Source organism: Aquarana catesbeiana, linkage group LG08, assembly GCF_042186555.1.
Source record: "Aquarana catesbeiana isolate 2022-GZ linkage group LG08, ASM4218655v1, whole genome shotgun sequence".
NCBI classification, from domain to species: domain Eukaryota; kingdom Metazoa; phylum Chordata; class Amphibia; order Anura; family Ranidae; genus Aquarana; species Aquarana catesbeiana.
In genome coordinates this window covers 1,148,472-1,175,626 of record NC_133331.1, presented here as the reverse complement: position 1 = coordinate 1,175,626, position 27,155 = coordinate 1,148,472, and positions in this window count along the sequence as shown.

Genomic DNA, 27,155 nt, shown 5'->3' with positions numbered 1-27,155 from the left:
CTACCCTACCTCCCCCTCCCCCCAGTATAGATTCCGTTCCCGTACAGATCTCACCTCATTACATATCCCCTCCCTCCAATACAGTTACCCCCCCAGTACAAATCTCCCCCCCCAGTGTATATTTACATACCCTTCCCCCAGTATAGATTTCCTCCTCCAGTACAGATCTCCCCATTACAGATCCTCTTCCTCCAATACAGTTAGCCCCCCCCCAAATACAGATCTCCCCCCATTACATTCCTACCCCCCTTCCCCCCAGTATAGATTCCCTCCCCAAATACAGATCTCCCCCCATTACATTCCTACCCCCCCCCCCCCCAGTATAGATTCCCTCCCACAGTACAGATCTTCCCCCATTACAGTTCACCTCCTTCCAACACAGTTACCTCCCAGTACAAATCACCCCCCAAGTACAGATCTCCCCTAGTACATTCCTACACCCCCTTCCCCCAGTATAGATTCCCTCCCCCAGTACAGATCTCCCCCATTACAAATCCTCTCCCCCAATACAGTTACCCCCAGTACAGATCATCCCCCCCTAAATACAGATCTCCCCCAAGTACATTCCTACGCCCCCCCATTACCTCCAGTATAGATTCTCTCCCCAGTACAAATCCCCTCCCCCCAGTTATACCCTAGTACAAGTCTACCACCACCCAGTACAGATCACCCCAAGTACAGCTCCCCCAGTACAGACCCCCCCCCCCCCCACCAATACAGCTCCCCCCAGTACAGAACCGCCCCCCCAACCAGTATAGACCCCCCCCACCAATACAGCTCCCCCCAGTACAGACCCGCCCCCCCAACCAGTACAGATCACCCCAAGTACAGCTCCCCCAGTACAGACCCCCCCCACCAATAGAGCTCCCCCCAGTACAGAACCGCCCCCCCAACCAGTACAGATCCCCCCAAGTACAGCTTCCCCAGTACAGACCCGCCCCCCCACCAATACAGCTCCCCCAAGTACAGACCCGCCCCCCCCAACCAGTACAGATCCCCCCAGTACAGATCCCACCAGTACAGACCCGCCCCCCTCCAACCAGTACAGACCCCCCCAGTACAGATCCCCCAGTACAGACCCGCAACCCCAACCAGTACAGATCCCCCCAGTACAGACCCGCCTCCCCCTCCAGTACAGATCCCCCAGTACAGATCCCACCACTACAGACCCGCCCCCCTCCAACCAGTACAGATCCCCCAGTACAGATCCCCCAGTACAGATCCCACCACTACAGACCCGCCCCCCCCCTCCAGTACAGATCCCCCCCAGTACAGACCCTCCCCCCAGTACAGACCCGCCCCCCCTCCAACCAGTACAGATCCCCCCAGTACAGATCCCACCAGTACAGACTGCCCCCCTCCAGTACAGATCCCCCAGTACAGACCCGCCCCCCTCCAACCAGTACAGATCCCCCAGTACAGATCCCACCACTACAGACCCGCCCCCCACCTCCAGTACAGATCCCCCCAGTACAGACCCGCCCCCCCTCCAACCAGTACAGATCCCCCCAGTACAGACCTGCCCCCCCTCCAGTACAGATCCCCCCAGTACAGACCCGCCCCCCCAACCAGTACAGATCCCCCCAGTACAGACCTGCCCCCCCTCCAGTACAGATCCCCCCAGTACAGACCCGCCCCCCCAACCAGTACAGATCCCCCCAGTACAGACCCGCCCCCCTCCAACCAGTACAGATCCCCTCAGTACAGACCCGCCCCCCCCTCCAGTACAGATCCCCCCAGTACAGACCCGCCCCCCCTCCAGTACAGATCCCCCCAGTACAGATCCCCCCAGTACAGACCCGCCCCCCCCTCCAGTACAGATCCCCCCAGTACAGACCCGCCCCCCCCCTCCAGTACAGATCCCACCAGTACAGACCCGCCCCCCCCTCCAGTACAGATCCCCCCAGTACAGACCCGCCCCCCCCTCCAGTACAGATCCCCCCAGTACAGACCCGCCCCCCCCCCCTCCAGTACAGATCCCACCAGTACAGACCCGCCCCCCCAACCAGTACAGATCCCCCCAGTACAGATCCCCCCAGTACAGACCCGCCCCCCCCTCCAGTACAGATCCCCCCAGTACAGACCCGCCCCCCCCCTCCAGTACAGATCCCACCAGTACAGACCCGCCCCCCCCCTCCAGTACAGATCCCCCCAGTACAGACCCGCCCCCCCCCTCCAGTACAGATCCCCCCAGTACAGACCCGCCCCCCCTCCAGTACAGATCCCCCCAGTACAGATCCCCCCAGTACAGACCCGCCCCCCCTCCAGTACAGATCCCCCCAGTACAGACCCGCCCCCCCCCCCCCTCCAGTACAGATCCCACCAGTACAGACCCGCCCCCCCCTCCAGTACAGATCCCCCCAGTACAGACCCGCCCCCCCCCCTCCAGTACAGATCCCACCAGTACAGACCCGCCCCCCCCTCCAGTACAGATCCCCCCAGTACAGACCCGCCCCCCCCCCTCCAGTACAGATCCCACCAGTACAGACCCGCCCCCCCCTCCAGTACAGATCCCCCCAGTACAGACCCGCCCCCCCCCCCTCCAGTACAGATCCCCCCAGTACAGACCCGCCCCCCCCCTCCAGTACAGATCCCACCAGTACAGACCCGCCCCCCCCTCCAGTACAGATCCCCCCAGTACAGACCCGCCCCCCCCCTCCAGTACAGATCCCACCAGTACAGACCCGCCCCCCCCTCCAGTACAGATCCCCCCAGTACAGACCCGCCCCCCCCCTCCAGTACAGATCCCCCCAGTACAGACCCGCCCCCCCAACCAGTACAGATCCCCCAGAGAAAATACACTAATAAGAACATTTAATCCTAAGAAAACCTTCAATCACAAGAGAAAATACACCGGAAGAGAACATTCCCTAAGAAGGTTTAAGTATCAGAGAATCCCCCAAAAACATTCAATCCCATAGAATCCCCCCCATCAGAACGTTTGATCAGAAGAGAACTTCCTCTCCTAAATAAAAATACCTCCAGATATTCTATCAGAAAATACCCCAAGAAGAACGTTCGTCCTACAATATAAAATACCCCAAGAAGAACGTTCGTCCTACAATATAAAATACCCCAAGAAGAACGTTCGTCCTACAATATAAAATACCCCAAGAAGAACGTTCGTCCTACAATAAAATACCCCAAGAAGAACGTTCGTCCTACAATATAAAATACCCCAAGAAGAACGTTCGTCCTACAATAAAATACCCCAAGAAGAACGTTCGTCCTACAATATAAAATACCCCAAGAAGAACGTTCGTCCTACAATAAAATACCCCAAGAAGAACGTTCGTCCTACAATATAAAATACCCCAAGAAGAACGTTCGTCCTACAATATAAAATACCCCAAGAAGAACGTTCGTCCTACAATAAAATACCCCAAGAAGAACGTTCGTCCTACAATATAAAATACCCCAAGAAGAACGTTCGTCCTACAATAAAATACCCCAAGAAGAACGTTCGTCCTACAATATAAAATACCCCAAGAAGAACGTTCGTCCTACAATAAAATACCCCAAGAAGAACGTTCGTCCTACAATATAAAATACCCCAAGAAGAACGTTCGTCCTACAATATAAAATACCCCAAGAAGAACGTTCGTCCTACAATAAAATACCCCAAGAAGAACGTTCGTCCTACAATATAAAATACCCCAAGAAGAACGTTCGTCCTACAATAAAATACCCCAAGAAGAACGTTCGTCCTACAATATAAAATACCCCAAGAAGAACGTTCGTCCTACAATATAAAATACCCCAAGAAGAACGTTCGTCCTACAATAAAATACCCCAAGAAGAACGTTCGTCCTACAATAAAATACACCAAGAAGAACGTTCGTCCTACAATAAAATACCCCAAGAAGAACGTTCGTCCTACAATGAAATACCCCAAGAAGAACGTTCGTCCTACAATACAATACCCCAAGAAGAACGTTCGTCCTACAATAAAATACCCCAAGAAGAACGTTCGTCCTACAATAAAATACCCCAAGAAGAACGTTCGTCCTACAATAAAATACCCCAAGAAGAACGTTCGTCCTACAATAAAATACACCAAGAAGAACGTTCGTCCTACAATATAAAATACCCCAAGAAGAACGTTCGTCCTACAATGAAATACCCCAAGAAGAACGTTCGTCCTACAATACAATACCCCAAGAAGAACGTTCGTCCTACAATAAAATACCCCAAGAAGAACGTTCGTCCTACAATAAAATACCCCAAGAAGAACGTTCGTCCTACAATAAAATACCCCAAGAAGAACGTTCGTGCTACAATAAAATACCCCAAGAAGAACGTTCGTCCTACAATATAAAATACCCCAAGAAGAACGTTCGTCCTACAATAAAATACACCAAGAAGAACGTTCGTCCTACAATATAAAATACCCCAAGAAGAACGTTCGTCCTACAATGAAATACCCAAGAAGAACGTTCGTCCTACAATACAATACCCCAAGAAGAACGTTCGTCCTACAATAAAATACACCAAGAAGAACGTTCGTCCTACAATATAAAATACCCCAAGAAGAACGTTCGTCCTACAATGAAATACCCCAAGAAGAACGTTCGTCCTACAATACAATACCCCAAGAAGAACGTTCGTCCTACAATAAAATACCCCAAGAAGAACGTTCGTCCTACAATAAAATACCCCAAGAAGAACGTTCGTCCTACAATAAAATACCCCAAGAAGAACGTTCGTCCTACAATAAAATACCCCAAGAAGAACGTTCGTCCTACAATAAAATACCCCAAGAAGAACGTTCGTCCTACAATATAAAATACCCCAAGAAGAACGTTCGTCCTACAATATAAAATACCCCAAGAAGAACGTTCGTCCTACAATAAAATACCCCAAGAAGAACGTTCGTCCTACAATAAAATACCCCAAGAAGAACGTTCGTCCTACAATATAAAATACCCCAAGAAGAACGTTCGTCCTACAATATAAAATACCCCAAGAAGAACGTTCGTCCTACAATAAAATACCCCAAGAAGAACGTTCGTCCTACAATAAAATACCCCAAGAAGAACGTTCGTCCTACAATATAAAATACCCCAAGAAGAACGTTCGTCCTACAATATAAAATACCCCAAGAAGAATGTTCGTCCTACAATGAAATACCCCAAGAAGAACGTTCGTCCTACAATAAAATACCCCAAGAAGAACGTTCGTCCTACAATATAAAATACCCCAAGAAGAATGTTCGTCCTACAATATAAAATACCCCAAGAAGAACGTTCGTCCTACAATATAAAATACCCCAAGAAGAACGTTCGTCCTACAATATAAAATACCCCAAGAAGAACGTTCGTCCTACAATATAAAATACCCCAAGAAGAACGTTCGTCCTACAATAAAATACCCCAAGAAGAACGTTCGTCCTACAATATAAAATACCCCAAGAAGAACGTTCGTCCTACAATATAAAATACCCCAAGAAGAACGTTCGTCCTACAATATAAAATACCCCAAGAAGAACGTTCGTCCTACAATATAAAATACCCCAAGAAGAACGTTCGTCCTACAATAAAATATCCCAGGAGTATTCTATCCTATAAGTACCCTAGGAACATTTCATCCTAAGAGAAAATACCCCAATAAAACATTTGATCAGAAGAGGAAATACTACAAGAACATTCGATCAGAGAGAATGTATTCTTGGAACATAAACCAGAAGAGAAGATACGATGAGAACATTCGATCTGAATAGGAAATAACCAAAAGGATATTCGATTTTTCCCTCTTCATAGAACACACACTGGGGATAAAAGACAAATAGACAATCTATGTACTTTCCAATCACTCCAGAGATTAGTAATTAGGGGAAGTTTCGCTCTGCAGAGAATAGCCAATCACATGCAAGGAAAATAAAAAATATTTTTTTTTGCTCAGACATGATTGGAAGATGGAAGTCAGCAGAGCTTCCCCTCATTTACTTTACTAACCACTTGTGGACGGCTCATCCACAGAGTACTCCAGGGGGGGGGAGGGGCGCACACACAAAGCGACTTCCGCATACCTACCTTGCCAGGTTTAGGGTGCGCTCATGTGTCCCCTCCCCCGCCTATACCTGCTGTGATTGTACACAGTGGGAGTCTGTCAGCAAGTCCCGGCCAATGAGTGACGGCCAATGAACCTGCTGATCAGCCAATCACAGCCCAGAGCTCTGTAGGAAGTGAATGATCTCTGTGTTTCTCTGCTTTGCAGGGATAAGAAACACAGAGATCTGTTAGTGAAAGCCGCACATAATGCAGACAATACACATTGTAAGGCACATATTTAACCCCTTGACCCCCCCCCAGATGTTAACCCCTTCCCAGCCAGTGTGATTAGTACAGTGACAGTGCATAGTATTAGCACTGATCACTACATTAATGTCACCGGTGATGTCAGTCAGTCCCGTCCCCCCACAGCATCACTTAGTGTCAGATTGTCCACCGCTGTGCAGTCCCATTATAAGTCGCTGATCGCCTCCATTAGTATAAAAATTAAATTAAATAATGAAAAAATCCCATAATATGTAGAGTCTATGATTGTCACATCGATCAATATTCACTTATTGGGAAGACACGGAAGAGAAGAATATATTATAAGATATTTTGGCCTCAATTTATGAAGAAATTCGATTTTTTTTATTGGTTTTATAGCAGAAAACATTTTTATTTATTTTTTATTTACATTTATAAAATGCAGCGATGATTAAATACCAACAAAAAAAAAGATCGATTTGTGTGAAATGAATGACATTTGTGTCCCGCGTTGTACGACCGCCCAATTCTCAGGTACAGCGCTGACTAGGAAAAATGGCCTGGTCATGGAGGGGGGTAAAACCTTCCGGAGCTGAGGGGGTTATGATGGGAAATCCTCCTTCTGAGTGAATGTTGATCGATTCTCACAGGACGATCGTACAGGCGGAGTCGTTGGGTGAATAGCGATGCAGATTTAGTATTTGCAGAGCCGGGCGAGCGGCTTTTCTGGTTCCACCTGTCCTCAGGGGGCGGGGCGGGGGGGGGGAGGGGGGGGCGATCGTCTCCTCGGGTGTCTCTTCTAATCTCTTCTAATCTGGTGGCTTTTATCTCCCGGACTGCCCCTCCCCCGCTCTGTACATTATATATATATATATACAGTATATATTGTAGTGTGAGTGGGAAGAATTGACTTTATTACCCCGTTGGTGACCCCGTGGGGGGGGAGGGGGGGGGCGGGGGGGGGGGATTCCGGTCAGGACCGGTTTTGTCCTTTCAATCGATACAAATTTGTTTTTAGAAGAAGATTTGTAACTTTGTATCTTCCATTCCCGGATTTCTTTTTCAGGTAAAAGTACAGGAAATATTTGTTGATCCCGCCAGTCCTCGCCGCGTCCCCCGGAATTATCTGCAATGAAATCTCAAACAATCAGCCTTACCAGCTATCTTCTGTGAACTACAAAACACCTCCCTGGTGGGGGATTGTAGTCCTTTCCTAGAGTGCCAATGTTGCTCCTCCAGTGATACAGTACAGAGAGTGAGTCACCCCAGGGCAAGACGTGTGCTACTACAGACCATCGTCCTCCATGTTATGGGGAGAGGGGAAGGTGTTCTGTAGTCCTAGCACTCTTCTGTCCTACTCTGACAACACGGCTCCTCCATAGATACAGTACAGCGAGTGAGCAATGACAGGACTCACCATACCATGGGGGAGGTGTTCTGCAGTCCTAACACACATCCTGTCCTCAGGTGGTAATGCTCCTTCACAGTCTTTATATTGGAGCAGCGTTGTCACCTTAGGACAGAATTATAAAGTGTTACTGGCAGGATCACCAGGTGAAAAGAAAAGGAATGCAGCCGCCACATCTCTGGGAAGCTGCAATAGGGGAGATTTTTCTTCTTAGATTTAGATAAACTTTAATCAGAAGTAGAGTGTTGGGGTGATTTATTGTACCATCCGGCATTCTATGCCTTAGGGTTACCCCAACCCCCGACCTGCCCTACACCCCAACCCCCGACCTGCCCTACACCCCAATCTCCGTGACGGCTATCCTCACCGGGATCACACATCTACCCTCCACATCAGCCAAGTCAGAGGCCGCCCCCCCCCAGAATCCCTGCGGTTGGTATGAGTGGTGAGAAGTGACCTCTGCGGTCAGTATGAGTGGTGGGAAGTGATCCCTGCGGTTGGTATGAGTGGTGGGAAGTGATCCCTGCGGTCGGTATGAGTGGTGGGAAGTGATTCCTGCGGTCGGTATGAGTGGTGGGAAGTGATCCCTGCGGTCGCTATGAGTGGTGGGAAGTGATCCCTGCGGTTGGTATGAGTGGTGGGAAGTGATCCCTGCGGTTGGTATGAGTGGTGGGAAGTGATCCCTGCGGTTGGTATGAGTGGTGGGAAGTGATCCCTGCAGTTGGTATGAGTGGTGGGAAGTGATCCCTGCGGTCGGTATGAGTGGTGGGAAGTGATCCCTGCGGTCGGTATGAATGGTGGGAAGTGATCCCTGCGGTCGGTATGAGTGGTGGGAAGTGATCCCTGCGGTCGGTATGAGTGGTGGGAAGTGATCCCTGCGGTCGGTATGAGTGGTGGGAAGTGATTCCTGCGGTCGCTATGAGTGGTGGGAAGTGATCCCTGCGGTTGGTATGAGTGGTGGGAAGTGATCCCTGCGGTTGGTATGAGTGGTGGGAAGTGATCCCTGCGGTCGGTATGAGTGGTGGGAAGTGATCTCTGCGGTTGGTATGAGTGGTGGGAAGTGATCCCTGCGGTTGGTTTGAGTGGTGGGAAGTGATCCCTGCGGTTGGTATGAGTGGTGAGAAGTGATCCCTGCGGTCGGTATGAGTGGTGGGAAGTGATCCCTGCGGTCGGTATGAGTGGTGGGAAGTGATCCCTGCGGTCGGTATGAGTGGTGGGAAGTGATTCCTGCGGTCGCTATGAGTGGTGGGAAGTGATCCCTGCGGTTGGTATGAGTGGTGGGAAGTGATCCCTGCGGTTGGTATGAGTGGTGGGAAGTGATCCCTGCGGTCGGTATGAGTGGTGGGAAGTGATCTCTGCGGTTGGTATGAGTGGTGGGAAGTGATCCCTGCGGTTGGTTTGAGTGGTGGGAAGTGATCCCTGCGGTTGGTATGAGTAATGAGAAGTGATCCCTGCGGTCAGTATGAGTGGTGGGAAGTGATCCCTGCGGGCGGTATGAGTGGTGGGAAGTGATCCCTGCGGTTGGTTTGAGTGGTGGGAAGTGATCCCTGCGGTTGGTATGAGTGGTGAGAAGTGATCCCTGCGGTCAGTATGAGTGGTGGGAAGTGATTCCTGCGGTCGGTATGAGTGTTGGGAAGTGATCCCTGCGGTCGGTATGAGTGGTGGGAAGTGATCCCTGCGGTTGGTATGAGTGGTGGGAAGTGATCCTTGCGGTTGGTATGAGTGGTGGGAAGTGATCCCTGCGGTTGGTATGAAGGGTGGGAAGTGATCCCTGCGGTTGGTATGAGTGGTGGGAAGTGATCCCCGCGGTCGGTATGAGTGGTGGGAAGTGATCCCTGCGGTTGGTATGAATGGTGGGAAGTGATCTCTGCGGTTGGTATGAGTGGTGGGAAGTGATCCCTGCGGTCGGTATGAGTGGTGGGAAGTGATCCCTGCGGTTGGTATGAGTGGTGGGAAGTGATCCCTGCGGTCGGTATGAGTGGTGGGAACTGATCCCTGCGGTTGGTATGAGTGGTGGGAAGTGATCCCTGCGGTCGGTATGAGTGGTGGGAAGTGATCTCTGCGGTCGGTATGAGTGGTGGGAAGTGATCCCTGCGGTTGGTATGAGTGGTGGGAAGTGATCCCTGCGGTTGGTATGAGTGGTGGGAAGTGATCCCTGTGGTCGGTATGAGTGGTGGGAAGTGATCCCTGCGGTTGGTATGAGTGGTGGGAAGTGATCCCTGCGGTCGGTATGAGTGGTGGGAACTGATCCCTGCGGTTGGTATGAGTGGTGGGAAGTGATCCCTGCGGTTGGTATGAGTGGTGGGAAGTGATCCCTGCGGTTGGTATGAGTGGTGGGAAGTGATCCCTGCGGTCGGTATGAGTGGTGGGAAGTGATTCCTGCGGTCGCTATGAGTGGTGGGAAGTGATCTCTGCGGTCGGTATGAGTGGTGGGAAGTGATCCCTGCGGTTGGTATGAGTGGTGGGAAGTGATCCCTGCGGTTGGTATGAGTGGTGGGAAGTGATCCCTGCGGTTGGTATGAGTGGTGGGAAGTGATCCCTGTGGTTGGTATGAGTGGTGGGAAGTGATCCCTGCGGTTGGTATGAGTGGTGGGAAGTGATCCCTGCGGTCGGTATGAGTGGTGGGAAGTGATTCCTGCGGTCGGTATGAGTGTTTGGAAGTGATCCCTGCGGTCGGTATGAGTGGTGGGAAGTGATCCCTGCGGTTGGTATGAGTGGTGGGAAGTGATCCCTGCGGTTGGTATGAGTGGTGGGAAGTGATCCCTGCGGTTGGTATGAAGGGTGGGAAGTGATCCCTGCGGTTGGTATGAGTGGTGGGAAGTGATCCCCGCGGTCGGTATGAGTGGTGGGAAGTGATCCCTGCGGTTGGTATGAATGGTGGGAAGTGATCTCTGCGGTTGGTATGAGTGGTGGGAAGTGATCCCTGCGGTCGGTATGAGTGGTGGGAAGTGATCCCTGCGGTTGGTAAGAGTGGTGGGAAGTGATCCCTGCGGTCGGTATGAGTGGTGGGAACTGATCCCTGCGGTTGGTATGAGTGGTGGGAAGTGATCCCTGCGGTCGGTATGAGTGGTGGGAAGTGATCTCTGCGGTCGGTATGAGTGGTGGGAAGTGATCCCTGCGGTTGGTATGAGTGGTGGGAAGTGATCCCTGCGGTTGGTATGAGTGGTGGGAAGTGATCCCTGTGGTCGGTATGAGTGGTGGGAAGTGATCCCTGCGGTTGGTATGAGTGGTGGGAAGTGATCCCTGCGGTCGGTATGAGTGGTGGGAACTGATCCCTGCGGTTGGTATGAGTGGTGGGAAGTGATCTCTGCGGTTGGTATGAGTGGTGGGAAGTGATCCCTGCAGTTGGTATGAGTGGTGGGAAGTGATCTCTGCGGTTGGTATGAGTGGTGGGAAGTGATCCCTGCGGTTGGTATGAGTGGTGGGAAGTGATCCCTGCGGTTGGTATGAGTGGTGGGAAGTGATCCCTGCGGTTGGTATGAATGGTGGGAAGTGATCCCTGCGGTTGGTATGAGTGGTGGGAAGTGATCCCTGTGGTTGGTATGAGTGGTGGGAAGTGATCTCTGCGGTCGGTATGAGTGGTGGGAAGTGATCCCTGCGGTTGGTATGAGTGGTGGGAAGTGATCCCTGCGGTTGGTATGAGTGGTGGGAAGTGATCCCTGCGGTTGGTATGAGTGGTGGGAAGTGATCCCTGCGGTCGGTATGAGTGGTGGGAAGTGATCCCTGCGGTCGCTATGAGTGGTGGGAAGTGATCTCTGTGGTTGGTATGAGTGGTGGGAAGTGATCCCTGCGGTTGGTATGAGTGGTGGGAAGTGATCTCTGCGGTTGGTATGAGTGGTGGGAAGTGATCCCTGCGGTTGGTATGAGTGGTGGGAAGTGATCCCTGCGGTTGGTATGAGTGGTGGGAAGTGATCCCTGCGGTTGGTATGAATGGTGGGAAGTGATCCCTGCGGTTGGTATGAGTGGTGGGAAGTGATCCCTGTGGTTGGTATGAGTGGTGGGAAGTGATCCCTGTGGTTGGTATGAGTGGTGGGAAGTGATCCCTGTGGTTGGTATGAATGGTGGGAAGTGATCCCTACGGTTGGTATGAGTGGTGGGAAGTGATCCCTGCGGTTGGTATGAGTGGTGGGAAGTGACCTCTGCGGTTGGTATGAATGGTGGGAAGTGATCCCTGCGGTTGGTATGAGTGGTGGGAAGTGACCTCTGCGGTTGGTATGAGTGGTGGGAAGTGACCTCTGCGGTTGGTATGAGTGGTGGGAAGTGATCCCTGCGGTTGGTATGAGTGGTGGGAAGTGATCCCTGCGGTTGGTATGAGTGGTGGGAAGTGACCTCTGCAGTTGGTATGAGTGGTGGGAAGTGACCTCTGCGGTTGGTATGAGTGGTGGGAAGTGATCCCTGCGGTTGGTATGAGTGGTGGGAAGTGATCCCTGCGGTTGGTATGAGTGGTGGGAAGTGACCTCTGCGGTTGGTATGAGTGGTAGGAAGTGATCCCTGCGGTCGGTATGAGTGGTGGGAAGTGATTCCTGCGGTCGCTATGAGTGGTGGGAAGTGATCCCTGCGGTCGGTATGAGTGGTGGGAAGTGATCCCTGCGGTTGGTATGAGTGGTGGGAAGTGATCCCTGCGGTCGGTATGAGTGGTGGGAAGTGATCCCTGCGGTTGGTTTGAGTGGTTGGAAGTGATCCCTGCGGTTGGTATGAGTGGTGAGAAGTGATCCCTGCGGTCAGTATGAGTGGTGGGAAGTGATCCCTGCGGTCGGTATGAGTGTTGGGAAGTGATCCCTGCGGTTGGTATGAGTGGTGGGAAGTGATCCCTGCGGTTGGTATGAGTGGTGGGAAGTGATCCCTGCGGTTGGTATGAGTGGTGGGAAGTGATCTCTGCGGTCGGTATGAGTGGTGGGAAGTGATCCCTGCGGTTGGTATGAGTGGTGGGAAGTGATCCCTGCGGTTGGTATGAGTGGTGGGAAGTGATCCCTGTGGTCGGTATGAGTGGTGGGAAGTGATCCCTGCGGTTGGTATGAGTGGTGGGAAGTGATCCCTGCGGTCGGTATGAGTGGTGGGAACTGATCCCTGCGGTTGGTATGAGTGGTGGGAAGTGATCCCTGCGGTCGGTATGAGTGGTGGGAAGTGATCTCTGCGGTCGGTATGAGTGGTGGGAAGTGATCCCTGCGGTTGGTATGAGTGGTGGGAAGTGATCCCTGCGGTTGGTATGAGTGGTGGGAAGTGATCCCTGCGGTTGGTATGAGTGGTGGGAAGTGATCCCTGCGGTCGGTATGAGTGGTGGGAAGTGATTCCTGCGGTCGCTATGAGTGGTGGGAAGTGATCTCTGCGGTTGGTATGAGTGGTGGGAAGTGATCCCTGCGGTTGGTATGAGTGGTGGGAAGTGATCCCTGCGGTTGGTATGAGTGGTGGGAAGTGATCTCTGCGGTTGGTATGAGTGGTGGGAAGTGATCCCTGCGGTTGGTATGAGTGGTGGGAAGTGATCCCTGCGGTTGGTATGAGTGGTGGGAAGTGATCCCTGCGGTTGGTATGAATGGTGGGAAGTGATCCCTGCGGTTGGTATGAGTGGTGGGAAGTGATCCCTGTGGTTGGTATGAGTGGTGGGAAGTGATCCCTGTGGTTGGTATGAGTGGTGGGAAGTGATCCCTGTGGTTGGTATGAATGGTGGGAAGTGATCCCTGCGGTTGGTATGAGTGGTGGGAAGTGATCCCTGCGGTTGGTATGAGTGGTGGGAAGTGACCTCTGCGGTTGGTATGAATGGTGGGAAGTGATCCCTGCGGTTGGTATGAGTGGTGGGAAGTAACCTCTGCGGTTGGTATGAGTGGTGGGAAGTGACCTCTGCGGTTGGTATGAGTGGTGGGAAGTGATCCCTGCGGTTAGTATGAGTGGTGGGAAGTGATCCCTGCGGTTGGTATGAGTGGTGGGAAGTGACCTCTGCGGTTGGTATGAGTGGTGGGAAGTGACCTCTGCGGTTGGTATGAGTGGTGGGAAGTGATCCCTGCGGTTGGTATGAGTGGTGGGAAGTGATCCCTGCGGTTGGTATGAGTGGTGGGAAGTGACCTCTGCGGTTGGTATGAGTGGTGGGAAGTGATCCCTGCGGTCGGTATGAGTGGTGGGAAGTGATTCCTGCGGTCGCTATGAGTGGTGGGAATTGATCCCTGCGGTTGGTATGAGTGGTGGGAAGTGATCCCTGCGGTTGGTATGAGTGGTGGGAAGTGATCCCTGCGGTCGGTATGAGTGGTGGGAAGTGATCCCTGCGGTTGGTTTGAGTGGTTGGAAGTGATCCCTGCGGTTGGTTTGAGTGGTGGGAAGTGATCCCTGCGGTTGGTATGAGTGGTGAGAAGTGATCCCTGCGGTCGGTATGAGTGGTGGGAAGTGATCCCTGCGGTCGGTATGAGTGGTGGGAAGTGATCCCTGCGGTCGGTATGAGTGGTGGGAAGTGATTCCTGCGGTCGCTATGAGTGGTGGGAAGTGATCCCTGCGGTTGGTATGAGTGGTGGGAAGTGATCCCTGCGGTTGGTTTGAGTGGTGGGAAGTGATCCCTGCGGTTGGTATGAGTGGTGAGAAGTGATCCCTGCGGTCGGTATGAGTGGTGGGAAGTGATCCCTGCGGTCGGTATGAGTGGTGGGAAGTGATCCCTGCGGTCGGTATGAGTGGTGGGAAGTGATTCCTGCGGTCGCTATGAGTGGTGGGAAGTGATCCCTGCGGTTGGTATGAGTGGTGGGAAGTGATCCCTGCGGTTGGTATGAGTGGTGGGAAGTGATCCCTGCGGTCGGTATGAGTGGTGGGAAGTGATCTCTGCGGTTGGTATGAGTGGTGGGAAGTGATCCCTGCGGTTGGTTTGAGTGGTGGGAAGTGATCCCTGCGGTTGGTATGAGTAATGAGAAGTGATCCCTGCGGTCAGTATGAGTGGTGGGAAGTGATCCCTGCGGGCGGTATGAGTGGTGGGAAGTGATCCCTGCGGTTGGTTTGAGTGGTGGGAAGTGATCCCTGCGGTTGGTATGAGTGGTGAGAAGTGATCCCTGCGGTCAGTATGAGTGGTGGGAAGTGATTCCTGCGGTCGGTATGAGTGTTGGGAAGTGATCCCTGCGGTCGGTATGAGTGGTGGGAAGTGATCCCTGCGGTTGGTATGAGTGGTGGGAAGTGATCCTTGCGGTTGGTATGAGTGGTGGGAAGTGATCCCTGCGGTTGGTATGAAGGGTGGGAAGTGATCCCTGCGGTTGGTATGAGTGGTGGGAAGTGATCCCCGCGGTCGGTATGAGTGGTGGGAAGTGATCCCTGCGGTTGGTATGAATGGTGGGAAGTGATCTCTGCGGTTGGTATGAGTGGTGGGAAGTGATCCCTGCGGTCGGTATGAGTGGTGGGAAGTGATCCCTGCGGTTGGTATGAGTGGTGGGAAGTGATCCCTGCGGTCGGTATGAGTGGTGGGAACTGATCCCTGCGGTTGGTATGAGTGGTGGGAAGTGATCCCTGCGGTCGGTATGAGTGGTGGGAAGTGATCTCTGCGGTCGGTATGAGTGGTGGGAAGTGATCCCTGCGGTTGGTATGAGTGGTGGGAAGTGATCCCTGCGGTTGGTATGAGTGGTGGGAAGTGATCCCTGTGGTCGGTATGAGTGGTGGGAAGTGATCCCTGCGGTTGGTATGAGTGGTGGGAAGTGATCCCTGCGGTCGGTATGAGTGGTGGGAACTGATCCCTGCGGTTGGTATGAGTGGTGGGAAGTGATCCCTGCGGTTGGTATGAGTGGTGGGAAGTGATCCCTGCGGTTGGTATGAGTGGTGGGAAGTGATCCCTGCGGTCGGTATGAGTGGTGGGAAGTGATTCCTGCGGTCGCTATGAGTGGTGGGAAGTGATCTCTGCGGTCGGTATGAGTGGTGGGAAGTGATCCCTGCGGTTGGTATGAGTGGTGGGAAGTGATCCCTGCGGTTGGTATGAGTGGTGGGAAGTGATCCCTGCGGTTGGTATGAGTGGTGGGAAGTGATCCCTGCGGTTGGTATGAATGGTGGGAAGTGATCCCTGTGGTTGGTATGAGTGGTGGGAAGTGATCCCTGTGGTTGGTATGAGTGGTGGGAAGTGATCCCTGTGGTTGGTATGAATGGTGGGAAGTGATCCCTGCGGTTGGTATGAGTGGTGGGAAGTGATCCCTGCGGTTGGTATGAGTGGTGGGAAGTGATCCCTGTGGTTGGTATGAGTGGTGGGAAGTGATCCCTGCGGTTGGTATGAGTGGTGGGAAGTGATCCCTGCGGTTGGTATGAGTGGTGGGAAGTGATCCCTGTGGTTGGTATGAGTGGTGGGAAGTGATCCCTGCGGTTGGTATGAGTGGTGGGAAGTGATCCCTGCGGTCGGTATGAGTGGTGGGAAGTGATTCCTGCGGTCGGTATGAGTGTTTGGAAGTGATCCCTGCGGTCGGTATGAGTGGTGGGAAGTGATCCCTGCGGTTGGTATGAGTGGTGGGAAGTGATCCCTGCGGTTGGTATGAGTGGTGGGAAGTGATCCCTGCGGTTGGTATGAAGGGTGGGAAGTGATCCCTGCGGTTGGTATGAGTGGTGGGAAGTGATCCCCGCGGTCGGTATGAGTGGTGGGAAGTGATCCCTGCGGTTGGTATGAATGGTGGGAAGTGATCTCTGCGGTTGGTATGAGTGGTGGGAAGTGATCCCTGCGGTCGGTATGAGTGGTGGGAAGTGATCCCTGCGGTTGGTAAGAGTGGTGGGAAGTGATCCCTGCGGTCGGTATGAGTGGTGGGAACTGATCCCTGCGGTTGGTATGAGTGGTGGGAAGTGATCCCTGCGGTCGGTATGAGTGGTGGGAAGTGATCTCTGCGGTCGGTATGAGTGGTGGGAAGTGATCCCTGCGGTTGGTATGAGTGGTGGGAAGTGATCCCTGCGGTTGGTATGAGTGGTGGGAAGTGATCCCTGTGGTCGGTATGAGTGGTGGGAAGTGATCCCTGCGGTTGGTATGAGTGGTGGGAAGTGATCCCTGCGGTCGGTATGAGTGGTGGGAACTGATCCCTGCGGTTGGTATGAGTGGTGGGAAGTGATCTCTGCGGTTGGTATGAGTGGTGGGAAGTGATCCCTGCGGTTGGTATGAGTGGTGGGAAGTGATCTCTGCGGTTGGTATGAGTGGTGGGAAGTGATCCCTGCGGTTGGTATGAGTGGTGGGAAGTGATCCCTGCGGTTGGTATGAGTGGTGGGAAGTGATCCCTGCGGTTGGTATGAATGGTGGGAAGTGATCCCTGCGGTTGGTATGAGTGGTGGGAAGTGATCCCTGTGGTTGGTATGAGTGGTGGGAAGTGATCTCTGCGGTCGGTATGAGTGGTGGGAAGTGATCCCTGCGGTTGGTATGAGTGGTGGGAAGTGATCCCTGCGGTTGGTATGAGTGGTGGGAAGTGATCCCTGCGGTTGGTATGAGTGGTGGGAAGTGATCCCTGCGGTCGGTATGAGTGGTGGGAAGTGATCCCTGCGGTCGCTATGAGTGGTGGGAAGTGATCTCTGTGGTTGGTATGAGTGGTGGGAAGTGATCCCTGCGGTTGGTATGAGTGGTGGGAAGTGATCTCTGCGGTTGGTATGAGTGGTGGGAAGTGATCCCTGCGGTTGGTATGAGTGGTGGGAAGTGATCCCTGCGGTTGGTATGAGTGGTGGGAAGTGATCCCTGCGGTTGGTATGAATGGTGGGAAGTGATCCCTGCGGTTGGTATGAGTGGTGGGAAGTGATCCCTGCGGTTGGTATGAGTGGTGGGAAGTGATCCCTGTGGTTGGTATGAGTGGTGGGAAGTGATCCCTGTGGTTGGTATGAATGGTGGGAAGTGATCCCTACGGTTGGTATGAGTGGTGGGAAGTGATCCCTGCGGTTGGTATGAGTGGTGGGAAGTGACCTCTGCGGTTGGTATGAATGGTGGGAAGTGATCCCTGCGGTTGGTATGAGTGGTGGGAAGTGACCTCTGCGGTTGGTATGAGTGGTGGGAAGTGACCTCTGCGGTTGGTATGAGTGGTGGGAAGTGATCCCTGCGGTTGGTATGAGTGGTGGGAAGTGATCCCTGCGGTTGGTATGAGTGGTGGGAAGTGACCTCTGCAGTTGGTATGAGTGGTGGGAAGTGACCTCTGCGGTTGGTATGAGTGGTGGGAAGTGATCCCTGCGGTTGGTATGAGTGGTGGGAAGTGATCCCTGCGGTTGGTATGAGTGGTGGGAAGTGACCTCTGCGGTTGGTATGAGTGGTAGGAAGTGATCCCTGCGGTCGGTATGAGTGGTGGGAAGTGATTCCTGCGGTCGCTATGAGTGGTGGGAAGTGATCCCTGCGGTTGGTATGAGTGGTGGGAAGTGATCCCTGCGGTTGGTATGAGTGGTGGGAAGTGATCCCTGCGGTCGGTATGAGTGGTGGGAAGTGATCCCTGCGGTTGGTTTGAGTGGTTGGAAGTGATCCCTGCGGTTGGTATGAGTGGTGAGAAGTGATCCCTGCGGTCAGTATGAGTGGTGGGAAGTGATCCCTGCGGTCGGTATGAGTGTTGGGAAGTGATCCCTGCGGTTGGTATGAGTGGTGGGAAGTGATCCCTGCGGTTGGTATGAGTGGTGGGAAGTGATCCCTGCGGTTGGTATGAGTGGTGGGAAGTGATCTCTGCGGTCGGTATGAGTGGTGGGAAGTGATCCCTGCGGTTGGTATGAGTGGTGGGAAGTGATCCCTGCGGTTGGTATGAGTGGTGGGAAGTGATCCCTGTGGTCGGTATGAGTGGTGGGAAGTGATCCCTGCGGTTGGTATGAGTGGTGGGAAGTGATCCCTGCGGTCGGTATGAGTGGTGGGAACTGATCCCTGCGGTTGGTATGAGTGGTGGGAAGTGATCCCTGCGGTCGGTATGAGTGGTGGGAAGTGATCTCTGCGGTCGGTATGAGTGGTGGGAAGTGATCCCTGCGGTTGGTATGAGTGGTGGGAAGTGATCCCTGCGGTTGGTATGAGTGGTGGGAAGTGATCCCTGCGGTTGGTATGAGTGGTGGGAAGTGATCCCTGCGGTCGGTATGAGTGGTGGGAAGTGATTCCTGCGGTCGCTATGAGTGGTGGGAAGTGATCTCTGCGGTTGGTATGAGTGGTGGGAAGTGATCCCTGCGGTTGGTATGAGTGGTGGGAAGTGATCCCTGCGGTTGGTATGAGTGGTGGGAAGTGATCTCTGCGGTTGGTATGAGTGGTGGGAAGTGATCCCTGCGGTTGGTATGAGTGGTGGGAAGTGATCCCTGCGGTTGGTATGAGTGGTGGGAAGTGATCCCTGCGGTTGGTATGAATGGTGGGAAGTGATCCCTGCGGTTGGTATGAGTGGTGGGAAGTGATCCCTGTGGTTGGTATGAGTGGTGGGAAGTGATCCCTGTGGTTGGTATGAGTGGTGGGAAGTGATCCCTGTGGTTGGTATGAATGGTGGGAAGTGATCCCTGCGGTTGGTATGAGTGGTGGGAAGTGATCCCTGCGGTTGGTATGAGTGGTGGGAAGTGACCTCTGCGGTTGGTATGAATGGTGGGAAGTGATCCCTGCGGTTGGTATGAGTGGTGGGAAGTAACCTCTGCGGTTGGTATGAGTGGTGGGAAGTGACCTCTGCGGTTGGTATGAGTGGTGGGAAGTGATCCCTGCGGTTAGTATGAGTGGTGGGAAGTGATCCCTGCGGTTGGTATGAGTGGTGGGAAGTGACCTCTGCGGTTGGTATGAGTGGTGGGAAGTGACCTCTGCGGTTGGTATGAGTGGTGGGAAGTGATCCCTGCGGTTGGTATGAGTGGTGGGAAGTGATCCCTGCGGTTGGTATGAGTGGTGGGAAGTGACCTCTGCGGTTGGTATGAGTGGTGGGAAGTGATCCCTGCGGTCGGTATGAGTGGTGGGAAGTGATTCCTGCGGTCGCTATGAGTGGTGGGAATTGATCCCTGCGGTTGGTATGAGTGGTGGGAAGTGATCCCTGCGGTTGGTATGAGTGGTGGGAAGTGATCCCTGCGGTCGGTATGAGTGGTGGGAAGTGATCCCTGCGGTTGGTTTGAGTGGTTGGAAGTGATCCCTGCGGTTGGTATGAGTGGTGAGAAGTGATCCCTGCGGTCAGTATGAGTGGTGGGAAGTGATCCCTGCGGTCGGTATGAGTGTTGGGAAGTGATCCCTGCGGTTGGTATGAGTGGTGGGAAGTGATCCCTGCGGTTGGTATGAGTGGTGGGAAGTGATCCCTGCGGTTGGTATGAGTGGTGGGAAGTGATCCCTGCGGTTGGTATGAAGGGTGGGAAGTGATCCCTGCGGTTGGTATGAGTGGTGGGAAGTGATCCCCGCGGTCGGTATGAGTGGTGGGAAGTGATCCCTGCGGTTGGTATGAATGGTGGGAAGTGATCTCTGCGGTTGGTATGAGTGGTGGGAAGTGATCCCTGCGGTCAGTATGAGTGGTGGGAAGTGATCCCTGCGGTCGGTATGAGTGTTGGGAAGTGATCCCTGCGGTTGGTATGAGTGGTGGGAAGTGATCCCTGCGGTTGGTATGAGTGGTGGGAAGTGATCCCTGCGGTTGGTATGAGTGGTGGGAAGTGATCCCTGCGGTTGGTATGAGTGGTGGGAAGTGATCCCTGCGGTTGGTATGAGTGGTGGGAAGTGATCCCTGCGGTCGGTATGAGTGGTGGGAAGTGATTCCTGCGGTCGCTATGAGTGGTGGGAAGTGATCTCTGCGGTTGGTATGAGTGGTGGGAAGTGATCCCTGCGGTTGGTATGAGTGGTGGGAAGTGATCCCTGCGGTTGGTATGAGTGGTGGGAAGTGATCTCTGCGGTTGGTATGAGTGGTGGGAAGTGATCCCTGCGGTTGGTATGAGTGGTGGGAAGTGATCCCTGCGGTTGGTATGAGTGGTGGGAAGTGATCCCTGCGGTTGGTATGAATGGTGGGAAGTGATCCCTGCGGTTGGTATGAGTGGTGGGAAGTGATCCCTGTGGTTGGTATGAGTGGTGGGAAGTGATCCCTGTGGTTGGTATGAGTGGTGGGAAGTGATCCCTGTGGTTGGTATGAATGGTGGGAAGTGATCCCTGCGGTTGGTATGAGTGGTGGGAAGTGATCCCTGCGGTTGGTATGAGTGGTGGGAAGTGACCTCTGCGGTTGGTATGAATGGTGGGAAGTGATCCCTGCGGTTGGTATGAGTGGTGGGAAGTGACCTCTGCGGTTGGTATGAGTGGTGGGAAGTGATCTCTGCGGTTGGTATGAGTGGTGGGAAGTGATCCCTGCGGTTGGTATGAGTGGTGGGAAGTGACCTCTGCGGTTGGTATGAGTGGTGGGAAGTGATCCCTGCGGTTAGTATGAGTGGTGGGAAGTGATCCCTGCGGTTGGTATGAGTGGTGGGAAGTGACCTCTGCGGTTGGTATGAGTGGTGGGAAGTGACCTCTGCGGTTAGTATGAGTGGTGGGAAGTGATCCCTGCGGTTGGTATGAGTGGTGGGAAGTGATCCCTGCGGTTGGTATGAGTGGTGGGAAGTGACCTCTGCGGTTGGTATGAGTGGTGGGAAGTGATCCCTGCGGTCGGTATGAGTGGTGGGAAGTGATCCCTGCGGTTAGTATGAGTGGTGGGAAGTGATCCCTGCGGTTGGTATGAGTGGTGGGAAGTTACCTCTGCGGTTGGTATGAGTGGTGGGAAGTGACCTCTGCGGTTAGTATGAGTGGTGGGAAGTGATCCCTGCGGTTGGTATGAGTGGTGGGAAGTGATCCCTGCGGTTGGTATGAGTGGTGGGAAGTGACCTCTGCGGTTGGTATGAGTGGTGGGAAGTGATCCCTGCGGTCGGTATGAGTGGTGGGAAGTGATTCCTGCGGTCGCTATGAGTGGTGGGAAGTGATCCCTGCGGTTGGTATGAGTGGTGGGAAGTGATCCCTGCGGTTGGTATGAGTGGTGGGAAGTGATCCCTGCGGTCGGTATGAGTGGTGGGAAGTGATCCCTGCGGTTGGTTTGAGTGGTTGGAAGTGATCCCTGCGGTTGGTATGAGTGGTGAGAAGTGATCCCTGCGGTCAGTATGAGTGGTGGGAAGTGATCCCTGCGGTCGGTATGAGTGTTGGGAAGTGATCCCTGCGGTTGGTATGAGTGGTGGGAAGTGATCCCTGCGGTTGGTATGAGTGGTGGGAAGTGATCCCTGCGGTTGGTATGAGTGGTGGGAAGTGATCCCTGCGGTTGGTATGAAGGGTGGGAAGTGATCCCTGCGGTTGGTATGAGTGGTGGGAAGTGATCCCCGCGGTCGGTATGAGTGGTGGGAAGTGATCCCTGCGGTTGGTATGAATGGTGGGAAGTGATCTCTGCGGTTGGTATGAGTGGTGGGAAGTGATCCCTGCGGTCAGTATGAGTGGTGGGAAGTGATCCCTGCGGTCGGTATGAGTGTTGGGAAGTGATCCCTGCGGTTGGTATGAGTGGTGGGAAGTGATCCCTGCGGTTGGTATGAGTGGTGGGAAGTGATCCCTGCGGTTGGTATGAAGGGTGGGAAGTGATCCCTGCGGTTGGTATGAGTGGTGGGAAGTGATCCCTGCGGTTGGTATGAATGGTGGGAAGTGATCTCTGCGGTTGGTATGAGTGGTGGGAAGTGATCCCTGCGGTCGGTATGAGTGGTGGGAAGTGATCCCTGCGGTCGGTATGAGTGGTGGGAAGTGATCCCTGCGGTCGGTATGAGTGGTGGGAAGTGATCCCTGCGGTCGGTATGAGTGGTGGGAAGTGATCCCTGCGGTTGGTATGAATGGTGGGAAGTGATCCCTGTGGTTGGTATGAGTGGTGGGAAGTGATCCCTGCGGTCGGTATGAGTGGTGGGAAGTGATCCCTGTGGTCGGTATGAGTGGTGGGAAGTGATCCCTGCGGTCGGTATGAGTGGTGGGAAGTGATCCCTGCGGTCGGTATGAGTGGTGGGAAGTGATCCCTGTGGTCGGTATGAGTGGTGGGAAGTGATCCCTGCGGTTGGTATGAATGGTGGGAAGTGATCTCTGCGGTCGGTATGAGTGGTGGGAAGTGATCTCTGCGGTCGGTATGAGTGGTGGGAAGTGATCCCTGTGGTCGGTATGAGTGGTGGGAAGTGATCTCTGCGGTTGGTATGAGTGGTGGGAAGTGATCCCTGTGGTCGGTATGAGTGATGGGAAGTGATCCCCGCGGTCGGTATGAATGGTGGGAAGTGATCCCTGCGGTCGGTATGAGTGGTGGGAAGTGATCCCCGCGGTCGGTATGAGTGGTGGGAAGTGATCCCCGCGGTCGGTATGAGTGGTGGGAAGTGATCCCCGCGGTCGGTATGAGTGGTGGGAAGTGATTCCTGCGGTTGGTATGAGTGGTGGGAAGTGATCCCCGCGGTCGGTATGAGTGGTGGGAAGTGATCCCTGCGGTCGGTATGAGTGGTGGGAAGTGATCCCTGTGGTCGATATGAGTGGTGGGAAGTGATTCCTGCGGTTGGTATGAATGGTGGGAAGTGATCTCTGCGGTTGGTATGAGTGGTGGGAAGTGATCCCTGCGGTTGGTATGAGTGGTGGGAAGTGATCCCTGCGGTCGGTATGAGTGGTGGGAAGTGATTCCTGCGGTCGGTATGAGTGGTGGGAAGTGATCCCCGCGGTCGGTATGAGTGGTGGGAAGTGATCCCCGCGGTTGGTATGAGTGGTGGGAAGTGATCCCTGCGGTTGGTATGAGTGGTGGGAAGTGATCCCTGCGGTCAGTATGAGTGGTGGGAAGTGATTCCTGCGGTCGCTATGAGTGGTGGGAAGTGATCTCTGCGGTTGGTATGAGTGGTGGGAAGTGATCCCTGCGGTTGGTATGAGTGGTGGGAAGTGATCCCTGCGGTTGGTATGAGTGGTGGGAAGTGATCCCTGCGGTTGGTATGAGTGGTGGGAAGTGATCCCTGCGGTTGGTATGAATGGTGGGAAGTGATCCCTGTGGTTGGTATGAGTGGTGGGAAGTGATCCCTGTGGTTGGTATGAGTGGTGGGAAGTGATCCCTGTGGTTGGTATGAATGGTGGGAAGTGATCCCTGTGGTTGGTATGAGTGGTGGGAAGTGATCCCTGCGGTTGGTATGAGTGGTGGGAAGTGACCTCTGCGGTTGGTATGAGTGGTGGGAAGTGATCCCTGCGGTTGGTATGAGTGGTGGGAAGTGACCTCTGCGGTTGGTATGAATGGTGGGAAGTGATCCCTGCGGTTGGTATGAGTGGTGGGAAGTGACCTCTGCGGTTGGTATGAGTGGTGGGAAGTGACCTCTGCGGTTGGTATGAGTGGTGGGAAGTGATCCCTGCGGTTAGTATGAGTGGTGGGAAGTGATCCCTGCGGTTGGTATGAGTGGTGGGAAGTGACCTCTGCGGTTGGTATGAGTGGTGGGAAGTGATCCCTGCGGTTGGTATGAGTGGTGGGAAGTGATCCCTGCGGTTGGTATGAGTGGTGGGAAGTGACCTCTGCGGTTATTATGAGTGGTGGGAAGTGATCCCTGCGGTTGGTATGAGTGGTGGGAAGTGATCCCTGCGGTTGGTATGAGTGGTGGGAAGTGATCCCTGCGGTCGGTATGAGTGGTGGGAAGTGATCCCTGCGGTCGGTATGAGTGGTGGGAAGTGATCCCTGCGGTCGGTATGAATGGTGGGAAGTGATCCCTGCGGTCGGTATGAGTGGTGGGAAGTGATCCCTGCGGTCGGTATGAGTGGTGGGAAGTGATCCCTGCGGTTGGTATGAGTGGTGGGAAGTGATCCCTGCGGTTGGTATGAGTGGTGGGAAGTGATCCCTGCGGTTGGTATGAATGGTGGGAAGTGATCCCTGTGGTTGGTATGAGTGGTGGGAAGTGATCCCTGTGGTTGGTATGAGTGGTGGGAAGTGATCCCTGCGGTTGGTATGAATGGTGGGAAGTGATCCCTGCGGTTGGTATGAGTGGTGGGAAGTGATCCCTGCGGTTGGTATGAGTGGTGGGAAGTGACCTCTGCGGTTGGTATGAGTGGTGGGAAGTGATCCCTGCGGTTGGTATGAGTGGTGGGAAGTGACCTCTGCGGTTGGTATGAATGGTGGGAAGTGATCCCTGCGGTTGGTATGAGTGGTGGGAAGTGACCTCTGCGGTTGGTATGAGTGGTGGGAAGTGATCCCTGCGGTTGGTATGAGTGGTGGGAAGTGACCTCTGCGGTTGGTATGAATGGTGGGAAGTGATCCCTGCGGTCGGTATGAGTGGTGGGAAGTGATCCCTGCGGTCGGTATGAGTGGTGGGAAGTGATCCCTGCGGTTGGTATGAGTGGTGGGAAGTGATCTCTGCGGTTGGTATGAGTGGTGGGAAGTGATCCCCGCGGTTGGTATGAGTGGTAGGAAGTGATCCCTGCGGTTGGTATGAGTGGTGGGAAGTGATTCCTGCGGTTGGTATGAGTGGTGGGAAGTGATCCCTGCGGTCGGTATGAGTGGTGGGAAGTGATCCCTGCGGTCGGTATGAGTGGTGGGAAGTGATCCCTGCGGTCGGTATGAATGGTGGGAAGTGATCCCTGCGGTCGGTATGAGTGGTGGGAAGTGATCCCTGCGGTCGGTATGAGTGGTGGGAAGTGATCCCTGCGGTTGGTATGAGTGGTGGGAAGTGATCCCTGCGGTTGGTATGAGTGGTGGGAAGTGATCCCTGCGGTTGGTATGAGTGGTGGGAAGTGATCCCTGCGGTCGGTATGAGTGGTGGGAAGTGATTCCTGCGGTCGCTATGAGTGGTGGGAAGTGATCTCTGCGGTCGGTATGAGTGGTGGGAAGTGATCCCTGCGGTTGGTATGAGTGGTGGGAAGTGATCCCTGCGGTTGGTATGAGTGTTGGGAAGTGATCCCTGCGGTTGGTATGAGTGGTGGGAAGTGATCCCTGCGGTTGGTATGAATGGTGGGAAGTGATCCCTGTGGTTGGTATGAGTGGTGGGAAGTGATCCCTGTGGTTGGTATGAGTGGTGGGAAGTGATCCCTGTGGTTGGTATGAATGGTGGGAAGTGATCCCTGCGGTTGGTATGAGTGGTGGGAAGTGATCCCTGCGGTTGGTATGAGTGGTGGGAAGTGATCCCTGTGGTTGGTATGAGTGGTGGGAAGTGATCCCTGCGGTTGGTATGAGTGGTGGGAAGTGATCCCTGCGGTTGGTATGAGTGGTGGGAAGTGATCCCTGTGGTTGGTATGAGTGGTGGGAAGTGATCCCTGCGGTTGGTATGAGTGGTGGGAAGTGATCCCTGCGGTCGGTATGAGTGGTGGGAAGTGATTCCTGCGGTCGGTATGAGTGTTTGGAAGTGATCCCTGCGGTCGGTATGAGTGGTGGGAAGTGATCCCTGCGGTTGGTATGAGTGGTGGGAAGTGATCCCTGCGGTTGGTATGAGTGGTGGGAAGTGATCCCTGCGGTTGGTATGAAGGGTGGGAAGTGATCCCTGCGGTTGGTATGAGTGGTGGGAAGTGATCCCCGCGGTCGGTATGAGTGGTGGGAAGTGATCCCTGCGGTTGGTATGAATGGTGGGAAGTGATCTCTGCGGTTGGTATGAGTGGTGGGAAGTGATCCCTGCGGTCGGTATGAGTGGTGGGAAGTGATCCCTGCGGTTGGTAAGAGTGGTGGGAAGTGATCCCTGCGGTCGGTATGAGTGGTGGGAACTGATCCCTGCGGTTGGTATGAGTGGTGGGAAGTGATCCCTGCGGTCGGTATGAGTGGTGGGAAGTGATCTCTGCGGTCGGTATGAGTGGTGGGAAGTGATCCCTGCGGTTGGTATGAGTGGTGGGAAGTGATCCCTGCGGTTGGTATGAGTGGTGGGAAGTGATCCCTGTGGTCGGTATGAGTGGTGGGAAGTGATCCCTGCGGTTGGTATGAGTGGTGGGAAGTGATCCCTGCGGTCGGTATGAGTGGTGGGAACTGATCCCTGCGGTTGGTATGAGTGGTGGGAAGTGATCTCTGCGGTTGGTATGAGTGGTGGGAAGTGATCCCTGCGGTTGGTAAGAGTGGTGGGAAGTGATCCCTGCGGTCGGTATGAGTGGTGGGAACTGATCCCTGCGGTTGGTATGAGTGGTGGGAAGTGATCCCTGCGGTCGGTATGAGTGGTGGGAAGTGATCTCTGCGGTCGGTATGAGTGGTGGGAAGTGATCCCTGCGGTTGGTATGAGTGGTGGGAAGTGATCCCTGCGGTTGGTATGAGTGGTGGGAAGTGATCCCTGTGGTCGGTATGAGTGGTGGGAAGTGATCCCTGCGGTTGGTATGAGTGGTGGGAAGTGATCCCTGCGGTCGGTATGAGTGGTGGGAACTGATCCCTGCGGTTGGTATGAGTGGTGGGAAGTGATCTCTGCGGTTGGTATGAGTGGTGGGAAGTGATCCCTGCGGTTGGTATGAGTGGTGGGAAGTGATCTCTGCGGTTGGTATGAGTGGTGGGAAGTGATCCCTGCGGTTGGTATGAGTGGTGGGAAGTGATCCCTGCGGTTGGTATGAGTGGTGGGAAGTGATCCCTGCGGTTGGTATGAATGGTGGGAAGTGATCCCTGCGGTTGGTATGAGTGGTGGGAAGTGATCCCTGTGGTTGGTATGAGTGGTGGGAAGTGATCTCTGCGGTCGGTATGAGTGGTGGG